This window comes from Marmota marmota, unplaced genomic scaffold (genome assembly GCF_001458135.2).
Source record: "Marmota marmota marmota unplaced genomic scaffold, marMar, whole genome shotgun sequence".
NCBI classification, from domain to species: Eukaryota; Metazoa; Chordata; class Mammalia; order Rodentia; family Sciuridae; genus Marmota; species Marmota marmota.
This window is the reverse complement of record NW_026000142.1, coordinates 22,375,985-22,388,926: the sequence shown is the minus strand read 5'-3', so window position 1 is coordinate 22,388,926 and position 12,942 is coordinate 22,375,985. Positions and strand designations below refer to the sequence as shown.

At 44.6% G+C, this 12,942-nt stretch overlaps 1 pseudogene; it reads left to right on the top strand.

The window, feature by feature from the left end:
• The first annotated feature begins 7,115 nt into the window (after window positions 1-7,115).
• LOC107144420 lies at window positions 7,116-8,558 on the top strand (annotated as a pseudogene).
• Window positions 8,559-12,942: the final 4,384 nt, after the last annotated feature.

Sequence of the window (12,942 nt, the reverse complement as noted above, 5' to 3'; positions counted from 1 at the left end):
CCTGGACTATGTATAACTTGTATGTATTGTGAACTATCTGTTGGTGCAGCGACTTGTGGTAGTGCCGGGATATTTTTGCTGATGGTGTCATCGGTGGTACAATTTTTCCAAAAGGAGCCATCAGTTGGCTTGGTGTCGTGGCATTTTGTATCCTCCTCCCTTCTGCTTGTTCTGCTTGTTTTAGCTCATTCAGCTAAAATTTGGGGGCCAACAGAGGTGAGGCAAAGAACCTCACCCCTCCACTGGTGCAAAGGCCTATCCACAAGTATGGCTGTATGCTGGGCCAGTAGTCAATGACGGGTAAGATCCAATTGCAATGGTACCAACCTAAGACAGGAGGCTGACGCCTTGAGGTCAGCTCATCTGATGACGGCTAAGGACCATATGTACTTTTGGACAACCTAAGACAGGCACGGTCCCTAAGCCACATGCTTGTTGTTTAATTAAACAGAAGGGGGGAGATGTTGAGAGCCACAGCCAAGTCGGAATGGCGCCTGGCATTTTGCCAGAAGGAGTGGTTGAGAGATAATGCCAGCGAGCCATTAAGATGATGATAATTAAGTTAAGCTGTGTATAATTGCAGTGACTGGATGATGCTGGATTGAAACAGGCTGTGTATTCAGTTGTATATAGACCCCTGCTGTCTGGCAATAGGGCGGCTCCTGCTGCCTCAGGCGCCCACTACTTTTGAGTTCTTGCAGAGTTCCCCTTGAGTTCTCAGGGAGCCCGTGGAGAGCTGGGAGAGTTCCCAGGGAGTGCACGTAGAGTGTCGGTGGAGTTCGGGCAATAAAGTAGCTCCTCTTTGAACCTACAAGTGCCTCGTGGTGACTTGGTTATTTTGTGCCCAGCCAGACTGCAGCAGGTATTCACAAGCATGGAGCAAGAATGAATTGCACAGATGGCCAACCTCTCAGACTCAAGCAGAATTGTCCTGAGAATCAAGGGATGGAAACCTACAAAGTTATGAAGCATTTATTAGTCATTTTTGGGTGGTGGTACAGAATTTTGGAGATTTGCTTACCCACCAAAATACATCCACAGGCCTTCTTATATTATATTTCCTGGTCTCACTAAGTTGTTTAGGACCTCCTTAATTTGCTTGAGGCTGGCTTTAAATTTAAGATCATTCTACCTCAGCCTCCTGAGTCCTAGAGTAACAGGCAAGCACAACCACACCCAGCCTAGATATTTTTGTAAGGCACAAAGTTGCATATTAAGCATGTAGTTAGGCCAGGAGAATTCTGCATTGAAAGGGTTCATAATTCGGCCCCTCTAGAGATAGAGCCCCAGCTGCTGTTAACCACAAATCACTAGGATACTAGGCAGGGCTCACCCACCCACTAGGCAAAGTGCTAGGGCCTTATAATACACTAGGGACCTAAAAAATTATCTTAATTTTTTTAAATGGGAAAAAAATTAACTCTCATGCCTAATATAACATCTGATATATAATATTAATATATTGTCCTAAAACTATAGTGAAAGAAGAAGATTTCTAGTTTAAGGTATTGATTGGGTTTTCAGTGCAGGAATGAGTCCTTGAAGCTACAAATGTGCCTGGGGCCAAGAGTCATGGTGGGTCCCTGCAAGGAGCAGAGGGCCACAGGTTCTGTTGCAATTCCCCAGCCTCAGAAAGGCTCAGCCTTTGACAAGTAGCACAGGGAGAGGCCAAGTGCTTTGGTCTGAGCTAGCAAATGCACCAGGAAGAGATGGAGGTACCTCCTCACTTGACCTCCACTTAACTGTACTATGACACCTTTACTTGTCTTAACTAATCTTTATATTATTTTAAAGTTTGTCTTTTAATAATCTTCAGTATCTTTTGCATCCATTTCATAATTTAATAAACTTCTTAATTGAATTATTATTGATACCACTTGCATCAATTTTGCAAACTAAAATCTCATTGTATTTTTGTAGTTTTTGTGACTCTACAAATATCTTGCTAAAAAAGTCATTACTAAAATTTCCTTTCATTAGAATAATTTTCAGCTAGACAGAAAAAGGAATGAAAGTTGAAGATATGAGATTAATAGAGAATTGATTTTATCAAATATTTTTCTGATTAAAGGTCCTACACAAAATCTACAAAATTGTCTAACATCATTATCTTTGTATAATGATTTAAAATCTACATGATTCCACATCAACAAGGAGCCATGTTTTTATTACTAAAAATATTTACATATATTTAAAAATACTTAATACTCTCTACCTCTTGGAATTAATTATAAGGCATTTAATATGTCCTAGAACCTCTGTACAATCTATTCCCTTTGGGATTCTAAGGGTTGCCTTATTTCTAACTAAGAACATCATTTTTATCTTGTAGTATGAAAGAACACTATTTTTTCCTTAATAGAATGAATTTGGGGAATAAATTCCTGAAAGTGGAATTCCTGTATCAATATAGTATATTTAAAATTGTTAAAACACATGGCTATGTTCCATGTTGAAGGAGCCTACAAAATTTATTCAATCAACATACTGAGAAAGGTCTTTTTGCCTTCATTTAATTTTTTTTAGTTATACAATATGTTTATTTTGTTTATTATTATTATTATTTTTTTAATGTGGTGTTGAGGATCCAAGCCCGTGATTCACATGTGCAAGGCAAGTGCTGCACCACTGAGCTACAACTCCAGCCCTTTCCAACATTGTAACAACATGAGTTAAAATGAAAATTCCTTCTTGTTTTTTATATAGCCGGAAGTAAATCCAGGGACTCATGCATGCGAGGCAAGTGCTCCACCACTGACCTACATCCCTGGATTCTGTTTTGAAAGTTTTTAACACTTCCTAATATGCCATTTAAATGTGTATTTCTTTTAACTTTCTTGGTCTAATATTAGTGAGGCCATGCTTATCTTTCCTATTGAAGAAGCATTTAGGAATCTGTATTTATCTGTGGGAATTTGAGAAGAGTTCCATAATTTTCATCACTTTTTAAATTGATTTTGGGTGGATGACATTGATAAGATCTAATTATCAATAATTAGTACTTCAAAAGCATCAAGCATTCCTTCTTATGTACTTTATTTCCACTTTGCCTAATTCAAATCCATTTTTTCCTACTATTCATCCCAATCTGTTTTCTTGCTTAATGTTTAATTATGATTTCAAATCTTTCACTTCATAACACTTATCACCATAACAGTCAAAAACTCTGAATACCCAGTGTAATCTGAACTCTCCTTTCCAGATTCCAGGTTCACACTTCCCCCAAGCATCATTACTTTTCTGCTCCAGGAGAAACACTCATGTAGTTTTAAGGCAAGAACATATCAGCAGTCAGAATTGAGTGAAACTTAGTGGGGGGAGGACATCACTGAATATAGCTCTAGATTGCTAAAAGAAAAGGTAGCAGAAGAAAAAATTCAGGAAGAAGAAACTACCTAGAGGTCCAGGAAAAAGCAAGTGTCTGGAGCTGCATTGGCAATAGAAGTCACAGTAGTCATCCTGCAGTTTGATCTGTCAAAGTCGTGTGCAGTATCTTAAAAGAAAGAAAGAAAGATGAAGAGGNGAGAGAGAGAGAGAGAGAGAGAGAGAGAGAGAGAGAGAGGAAAGAGAGAGGAAAGGAAAGAGAAGGAGAGGCCAGTAAGGAAGGAAGAAAGCCCTTTGGACTGAAACAAAATGCCAAACTAAGACTACATGCAAAGACCTTAGGGTGAAATTTCAATGCAAGAGACAAATACCAAGAACAATATAAATTTAAATGTCAATCCAAGTTATCAACCTTTTATACTTGGACTTAAAAACCTAGGGAACTAGCATCTCATGTGTTGATTCAAAACCAAACTGTTTCATTCTCTTTCACACTATGGGGTGTAAGGTTTCTGATGCAATTTGAAGTCATCTCTCACTTTCCTTCTTAGTCAAATAGATGCTACAAATACACTACTTATTGAACCCACTTTCTTCCCAGAATTACATATACTAGAAGACCTTAGCACATTCTAGCATACCAGAATTATTTGCTATATATTCATTACAATTACTTTATGTACTATTTTTTTTCAGTTATTTCACTAGAGCAAAAATTTAGCTACATTTTGATATTTTGTATAATATCCCTGAGAAACAGTTCTTTGGCTTTCTGAATACTAAATTAATTGTAAAGATAAATCTTGCCACGTGGGTCAGGACAGCACAGGTTTGTAATCTCAGGGACCTAGAAGGCTGACACAAGAGGATTACAACTTCAAGACAGGGTGGGAAGAGTGGCACACACCTGTAATCCCAGTGGCTGGGGAGGCTGAGAAAGGAGGATTGGGAGTTCTAAGCCAACCTCAGCAAAGGTGAGGTGCTACAGAACTCAATGAGACCCTGTCTCTTAATAAAATACAAAATAGGGCTGGATATGTGGCTCAGTGGTTGAGTACCCCTCAGTTCAATCCTGGTATGGAAAAAAAAAAAGGAGACAATTCAGCAACTTCATTAGATCATTTCTCAAAACAAAAACTAAAAATTACTGGAGATACGTTTTGTAAGATTGTCAAAAACCAAAGCCCCATGATTTCAATTTCAAATTTTAAAAATGCCAGGAAAAGTAGGGTCTATGAAGGCCATCTTTAGTAGAGTTCCTTGAAGGGGCCCTGGCAGCAAAATGCTCTGGGTGGAGTCTTTTAGAGGATCTATGCCAATGAGTGCATACCAAGGCCCAGAGTTTGAAGATTTTAGCTTCTGGGGTCTCTTGAGAGGCCTCGCAGTGAGTGCAGTCAAGTGTGTAGTGGCAGCTGTGACCCAGACTGGGAGGCTTGCCATCTTCTCTGGCTGGACTTGATTATCTACTCTGGCTTCATGACTCCTTTGAATCCTAAATGCCTGGTCAGACTGTGAATCTCTTTAAGCAGAAGGTTGTAGGTGGGTTTGAATGTAAGACAGGCAGAAGTGTCAGTTAGTCAACTGCAAGGTGACAGGGCACCCCTGAAACAGCCTTGGGGGAAACTGGTGACAGGGTAGCACAGAAAATCATTTCCCATCTGGGTTCTCAAGGCTGCTATGTATCTGCTTGGAGATGCAGTGAATGTAGAACACCCAATACACCAGTGCTCCGGATACCCACCTCTACCCTGGAGACCACTAACCCAAGCTGCCAGCAGAGAAAGAACAATAAGGGAGGGCCCCCTTAGATTCAGACTTGAACCACTTAGACCTGGATGTGGTCTCTCATCACCCAGTGGTCTGAGCCTCCTCTTTCCCCAGCATCCCCAGCAGAAGTACACTACACCCAAGAATTTCACGTTTTGGCACAATTTTATTGAGGAAGCCAAAGAAAAGTGCACAAGAGCTCTGAAACCTCCATGGTGGACTAGCAAACACAAGCTTTACTTCTAGGTGATCCCTTCCAAAACACTCCTCCAAACATGGTTGCAGGGGAAATCTCAGTGCTCCTGGGTCCCAAAGGTTACAGACTCAAGCAGCCTCAGGGAGTCTTGCACAGAAGGGCCCGGATCCATTCCCAGCAGCCTTGGTTTTTCTTCTGGCCACTGGCGGGGGCAGGGGGAAGAGGGCTCTTACAAGGGTTACCACCAGAGGTCTTGGCCTCTAGACCTCCCTCACTGAGCACCTGGAACACAAGGGAGCCTCAGCAGGTGGTCAATGGCAGGGCACCTTCAAGACCCCTGATTTTCCTGGAGGTGCCTGCGGCTTTGCAGACACCTGGTCCTGGACAGGAGGCTCTGTGTCCTGATGCAAGGTGCCCTGTGCTCTGGGAGAGTCATCTTTCCATGACCAATGCCAGAGAAAACGTCCCTGGGGTGTGGAATGCAGGTCACAGTGCAATTCTTCTGTAATGGGTGATAATTTGTGGCTGGATGTAGAAGGGCAGTGGCTGGATGTAGAAGGGCAGCGACTGGGGCCCATCTACTCTGGCTGATATATTGAGCTCAAGGTTGGAGGCCTCTGGAGCTCTGGCGCCTGGACTGCAGGATACCAAGCCTGTGGAGCACAGCAGGGAACGTGCTGCTCCATGGCATTGTGGACCACACACCAGGTACCACCAAGTGTAAGGACTCAGCAGGCAGCAGATTTGGTGTTCTGAAACTTCTCTGGCCTCCAGGGAGTTTCTAACCACCTACAGGGAACCTGGGTGGTGTTTGCTTTAATCCTGAAAGGAAATTCCATCACAAAGCTCAATTAAGAAGATTAACAACAACAAGAAAAACCTATCATCTGCTAGTCTCTGGAATTGGAAGGCAGTCTTGCTCCATACAAGTCACTGAAAAATGGACATTTTTCTTCTGGCTTTAGCGGGGTTGTCAGCAAAATACCTAGATAATCACAACATGGTGTGTTTGTGACCTTTTCCTTCCTGAACTCTGCCTACATGGTAGAATACTTTTGATAGGAATACTTCCAGAAAGCAATTTAAAAATGGGAAATAAGTTTCTGGTTTCAGATCTGGTGCTATATTTTCATTGATCTCTCACCTCATACTCCACTCCATTCAATTCAGAACTTGAGAAACAAATTCCCAGTATGATTATAGGAGGGCTGGGGCTTGTTGGAATAAATTAGGCCATAATTCCTCATGAAAGATATTTATGACCTATCATGGAGACTTTGTAAAAAATACTTTAAAAATAACTGTCAGTATCTTATAAACACCCAATAGGATGAAGCTAGAAATCTGTGATAAAAAGGGAAGTGAAAATTCACAAATTTGTAGAAAGAAAAAAAATTCTGATCAAGCAAAAAAGCACAAGGGAAAAAAGAAAATACATAGATAACTAAAAACGATGGGAACACACTATATCAAAACTTATGGGATGAAGCAGAAACAGTGACCTGGAAGGGATAGTAGTCAGAGTTCTCGAGAGGAACAGAATCAACAAGAAGTATGATTATAGAAAGGGGACTGATTAGATTGGCTTACTTGACCGCAAGTCCCCAATGGCCGTCTGCAGGCTATAGAGCTGGAGGAACCGGTAGCTGCACAAGTGGCTGAAGCCCCCAAACAAGAGAGATCAACAGTGCTCTCCTAGTCTGAACCGAAGCTTCTGGAAACTCCCTGAACAATCACTTTCAGAGCCCACTTTGGAAGAGTGAAGAAGCAAGAGTCTGATATCTTCAAGTGAAGACAGCAGCAATCAAGAAGGCGTTCTCAGTCTCCCGCCGCCGCCGCAGCCGACAGACGACAGACGCGCAGAGCGAAGGGCGGCTTGACAGTCGGCTGCCCGGAGAGCGCAGAGAGTCGCGCGCGGCGGGGAGCATGCAGGGCTGGGACGAAGGTCGCGTCGGTGTCCTTGGCGAGTGACCAGCTCTCAGGCAGTCTGTCGCCAGCCTCTAGAGCACCTCTGCAACCATGACTGGGCTGCTGAAGAGGAAGTTTGACCAACTGGAGAAGGACTCCTCCTCGTTCTGCTCCTCCACCTCCTCTGACTGCGTCTCTCCTTCCTGCTCCCCAAGCTCTTCAGTCTCAGGTGAAGAGAGCCCCTGGGGTCAGATGCCCCTATCTGAACCGGACTTCTGTGGCTCCCAAAGTTTCACCCCTCGGTCCATTTTGAAGCGGGCTCCTCGGGAGCGCCCATGCCGTGTTGCCTTCACAGGCATCACTGTCTTTTACTTCCCACGGTGCCAGGGCTTCACCAGTGTGCCCAGCAGTGGTGGCTGTACTCTGGGCATGGCCCCTCGCCACAACGCCTGCTGCCACTTCTCCTTGTGTGAGTTTACACAGGAACAAGCCCGGGCCTGGAGGGAGAAACTCCGCCAGTGGTTGAAAGAGGAGAAGCGGAGATGCTGCGATGGAAGCTTTCAGCCTCTGGAGTACCTGAGGGGGAGGCAGCCTGCCACTTCCAGTGGATGCCATCAGTGATGCCTCTGTGGAAGAAGGCTTGGCAGTGGCTATGGCAGGCGGCCGGTTGGAAGAAGTGAACTTCCCACGACACCACCCAGCTCAGTGATGGCGTGCTTTGCTGCGGGCTGCGGATGTGCGCAGGATCCACCATGAGGAGAAGCCGGAACTGCAGGCGCTGCGCCAATCCCGTGAGGACTGTGGCTGTCACTGCAATAGGGTCTGTGACCCTGAGACCTGCAGCGGGTATCAAGTGCCAGATGGACCACACAGGGTTCCCCTGTGGCTGCTGTAAGGAGGGCTGGGAGAACCCCAACGGCTGTGTGGAATTTGATGAGGCGCATGTGCAGACCCATTTCATCCACACGCTCCAGCGCCTGCAGTTGGAGCAGGGGGCAGAGAGCCTTGGAGAGCTGGAGGCCCCTGCACAGGGCAGCCCCACTCAACCCTGGTGAGCAGGACATGGTGTCCTCTTTCCCGCGGGCCAACCCCCCAGCAAGCAGTGAGCTGGGAGACAATAGCTGCAGCAGTGACCCAACCCACATCTTCCTCATCAGGAGCTAGTGAGGCCCCACACCACCCGACCCATCCAGGCCTGCCTGGCCCTGGCTTCCAGCCAAGCATGGATGATGACAGCCTGGCGGGATCCTGAGTTTCAGTGACTCTGACCTTGGTGGGGAGGAGGAGGAAGAGGAAGGGGGTGTGGGTGTTACTGCTGTTTACAGGTGAGGAGTCCTTGCTTCCCCAATGTTGAAGAATCACACCAAAGAAGCACGCTGAGGCAAGGTCAGAGTAGAAATTAGAAGTTTATTAAAGGACAGCAGAAGAAGCCTTCTCCCGGAGGAAGAGGGGGACCCAAGAGGTGGAATCCTTGGAAGTGCTGTTGTTTCCCCTTTTTATAGTTTTGGTGTTGGAATGTAGGTTGGAAGGCCCAAAGGGTGGGCCACAGGTGGGCCACAGGTGGGCCAAAGAAGTAGTCTGAGCAGGAAGGACTTCATTAACACTTCTTTGGGATGGACTTTGGCCTAGGGCCTTTTCAGGACTTCATTAACATTCCATGAGTTGTCCTGTGTTTCCTGGAATCATTCTCAGCATGGCCTCCATTTTAGATTTCACTCAGTATTAGACCCGATTTATCTAACTACACTGACTACCTAACTTTAAATCTGGCTTCATTCCCCCCCCCTAATTTGGGAACTCCTTACTGCTGTAAGGAAGGGGGGCGAAGAAGATCTTTCTGGCTTCTTCAGGCTGAAAAGGGATGATGTGGGGCAGGCAGTTTGGAGTCCCCCTTTAAAAATCGGGTCTATCCAGTGGTCCATGATAGAAGTCTGATTGAGAAGTAATAGGCTGGAGGGCCATTTGAGTGATGGGTGGTCTATAAGAGAAACAAGAATTCATTAGTACTGGAACCATATTGATGCAGCAATAAATGCCATAGCACAGGAATATGCCAATGAGTATGATGGCAAAGACAAAGACTAACAATGTTTTCCACCAGGAAGTACCAAGAACTAGGAGCTAAGATATTGTTTCCATGACAAAGTTGCTGAGGACATGGCTTCTATCTGAGCATGTAAATCTTTAAGGATATTTGTCACATTGCCAGAATTGTCAGGAATGTAAACACAACATTTAACTTTTAGGGTTACAGACGTTCTTTCCATTAAGATATAGTTTAATAATTTAATGTCATCTGATCTTGCAAAATCCTTTTACTAGTATGACCTCTGTGTCTAATAGAGAAATCTTTAATTCTGTTACTTAGGGCTGGATAACCATACTTGCAAACACTAAGCCTACCTGTGTAGGTTAGAAATAAAGGCCTTAAACTAAAAACTACTCTGGCAGTTCCTTTTGATAGTTATCAGGCATTCCTATCTGAGAATCTCTTTTTCAGCCTCCACGCATCCGAGGCAGATCGGGATTCAGGACACTGTGTACTCAGGCCAATTGCTCTCCAGGCCCAGACAGAAAAGTTGGAACCGGCTTTGGCAGAACCCAACATGCCTGCTCTGTATTGAACAGGTGATTGAGAGCTGCCTAGGCTGGGAAACCTCTCACCCGAGTCTTGGAGAGTGGCGGCTGCACTAATTGCGTTTAAGTAGCCGTCGGGTGCCCACCTTACCCTCCAGAAAGAAAGAGAGAGAAAGATGCACCTCAAACAGACATGGGGTGCGTGCACTTACCTTGGTGTAGAATCTCGGTCTGGGACCTCCAATATGTTATCGCTGTTGACCGGTGACGAGTCCTTGCTTCCCCAATGTTGAAGAATAACACCAGAGAAGCACGCCGAGGCAAGGTCAGAGTAGAAATTAGAAGTTTATTAAAGGACAGCAGAAAAGACTTCTCCCGGAGGAAGAAGGGGACCCAACAGGTGGAATCCATGGAAGGGATGTTGTCTCCCCTTTTTATAGTTCTTTCAGTGATGGAATGTAGGTGGGAAGGCCCGAGGGGTGGGACACAGGTGGGCCAAAGAAGTAATCTGGTCAGGAAGGACTTCTGAGTCAGCACCTTTTTGCTTGGGGCTGTTCATTAACATTTCTTTGAGGTGGACTTTGGCCTAGGGCCTTTTTGGGACTTCATTAACATTCCATGAGTTGTCCTGTGTTTTCCCTGAGTCATTCTCTGCATGGTCTCCATTTTAGATTTCACTTGATATTAGACCCGATTTACCTAACTACACTGACTACCTAACTTTAAATCTGGCTTTATTTCTACTCTTCTGGGCTCCTCTTAATCTGAACCACAGGGTATAAAGTTGAGAGGATATAGGATCTCAAGGGCATATTCCTTCATAAAGCAGGATCTCCTAATCCTAAAGGCACAGCCAATCATTTTGGATGTCAGTGTTCAGTTGAATACATTTTGTTTGTTGATATGTTCAAAAAGATTTTTGAAAATCCCAGAATCCCCACTGCTCATGTAAGGATCCCGCGAAATGTCGGAGAAAGAGACCACCAAGTGACCACTCATGCAATTGGCAGAAGGGGGGATTTATTGAACCAGCATGCTGGGGCTCCGTGCCCACTCAAGAAGGAAAGCAGCCCAGAGCCCTGAGCAGGGGCTGAGCACTGCTTAAGTACACTTTTTGGGGAAGGCGGAGGGCTTTGTATACATCAGAACAAATCATCATGAGGCGCGGGAAAATTGAATAACAACTCCTAAACATGATTGGTTCATTCATTGGCGGGAACAGGTCAGGCTGGAGTGATAGGTCATTCCTAAGGAGGGGGTTACATTTAAACTGATTGGTCCAGGCCCTGCAATGCCTATGTGCGACCACACAGAGCCCTTATTACTGGGCAGTTCCAAGCATTGTCTTAACAGCTACAGAAATTTAACTCAGACCTTGCAGCTTAGAAACTTTACAACACCCGGTCTTTTACTCTTTAACTTTTACGCTTTAACTTCAATTTCTTTTACCCTTACACTCATTTTGATGGCCCATGCCTGACTACCTTAGTCTCCAAGGAAAGAAAGAGAGGGTAGAAGATGAGAGAGAGAATGAGTTAGCCTTGGAGTGTTGTAAGAACAGATAAGGCATGGCACTAAAAATAGCAGGAAATAGTTCTATTTGGCTGCAGCCAGTCTCAGAGGGCACAGCTTTTGCTGTAATCAATCAATCCCCTGAACCCTGAGTTCAGGGAGTTTTAGAATTTTATACCCAGCATGTAAGGGGAGGGGCTCAAAAGTTCATAGTCTGCAGAAATTCACCTAAAAGCAGCTTTTTCTTTCACTGTTCTGGGCACGTTAACTCTTCAAGGACAATACCTGAGAAGGGGAGAGCTTCTACTCCCCTTTTATTCCTCCCCCTGCCAGATGTTACTGTTACCACTGTTGGCCGGTGAGGAGTCCTTGCTTCCCCAATATTGAAGAATAACACCAGAGAAGCACACCGAGGCAAGGTCAGAGTAGAAATTAGAAGTTTATTAAAGGACAGCAGAAAAGACTTCTCCCCAGAGGAAGAAGGGGACCCAAGAGGTGGAATCTGTGGAAGTGCGGTTGTTTCCCCTTTGTATAGTTCTTTCAGTGATGGAATGTAGGTGGGAAGGCCTGAGGGGTGGGACAGAGGTGGGCCAAAGAAGTAATCTGGGCAGGAAGGACTTCATTAACATTTCTTTGGGATGGACTTTGGGCCTAGGGCTTTTCTTGGGACTTCATTAACATTCCATGAGTTGTCCTGCGTTTCAGGAATTCATTCTCAACGTGGCCTCCATTTTAGATCTTACTCGATATTAGACCCGAGATTTCCCTAACTACACGACTACCTAACTTTAAATCTGGCTTCATTACCTTGGAGCCCATTTGTAACTTATCTTAAAAATGTAGACATCTTTGTGAAACCCCAGCTCAAGGCCAGAGGCCTTGTTTGCACATTTCTACAAAGTACTATACTGGATATGTTTGTGAAAAATTAGTAAGGGGGTGTCCAGCACCTGGGGTGCTAGTATCTTCCCGGCCAGTGGCCAAGTAAAACAGGGCAACACAAAAATAGGAAGCTTATCTACATTGTACTCTTTCGCAGAGACTTTTTTGCTGACAGTCCTAAAATCAGCCATGGTGAGGAGGGCTTTTCTATGGAGAAAGGGGGTGCCACTTCAATACTGAAGGGCTCTGTAGGTGTGCCTGGTCAGACTGCAGGTTTCAAACTGGAGTTGTTAAAATGGAGTTGCTTAGGCTCAGGCCTAAGGCCATCTTCACCCACCTCTTGAGTAAGAGGCTCCCTATTGGTTGGGTTACTCTAGAGAGCCATGACTAATACCAAATACTATTTTTTCCTTTCATTTTGGTCTAAGAACTCTTTGCTTGTACTCAGTCATAATGTGGGTGGTTCAGCTCTTGCTAATAATTCAACTAACTCACAGGAGAACAGATTGGCAAATTACTGGATGACATTAGATTCCCCAGCCCTTACCCATAGCCTCTCAGTCCCTATGCCTGAGAACCAATTCTTGAGGATGGCAAGAGCCAAAATATCTCTGAAGGAAGAGACAAGTACAAAAATGGTTAAGATATTGTTGTGTCATTTTTAGGAAGAACCATAGAAGGAACAGCCACCAATTACCCAGAAACTTTAGACTGTACCTATGTAAATTCCCAGCAATATTTAGCTTATGCTAATTAAATGTTATCAGGTAAGGTTT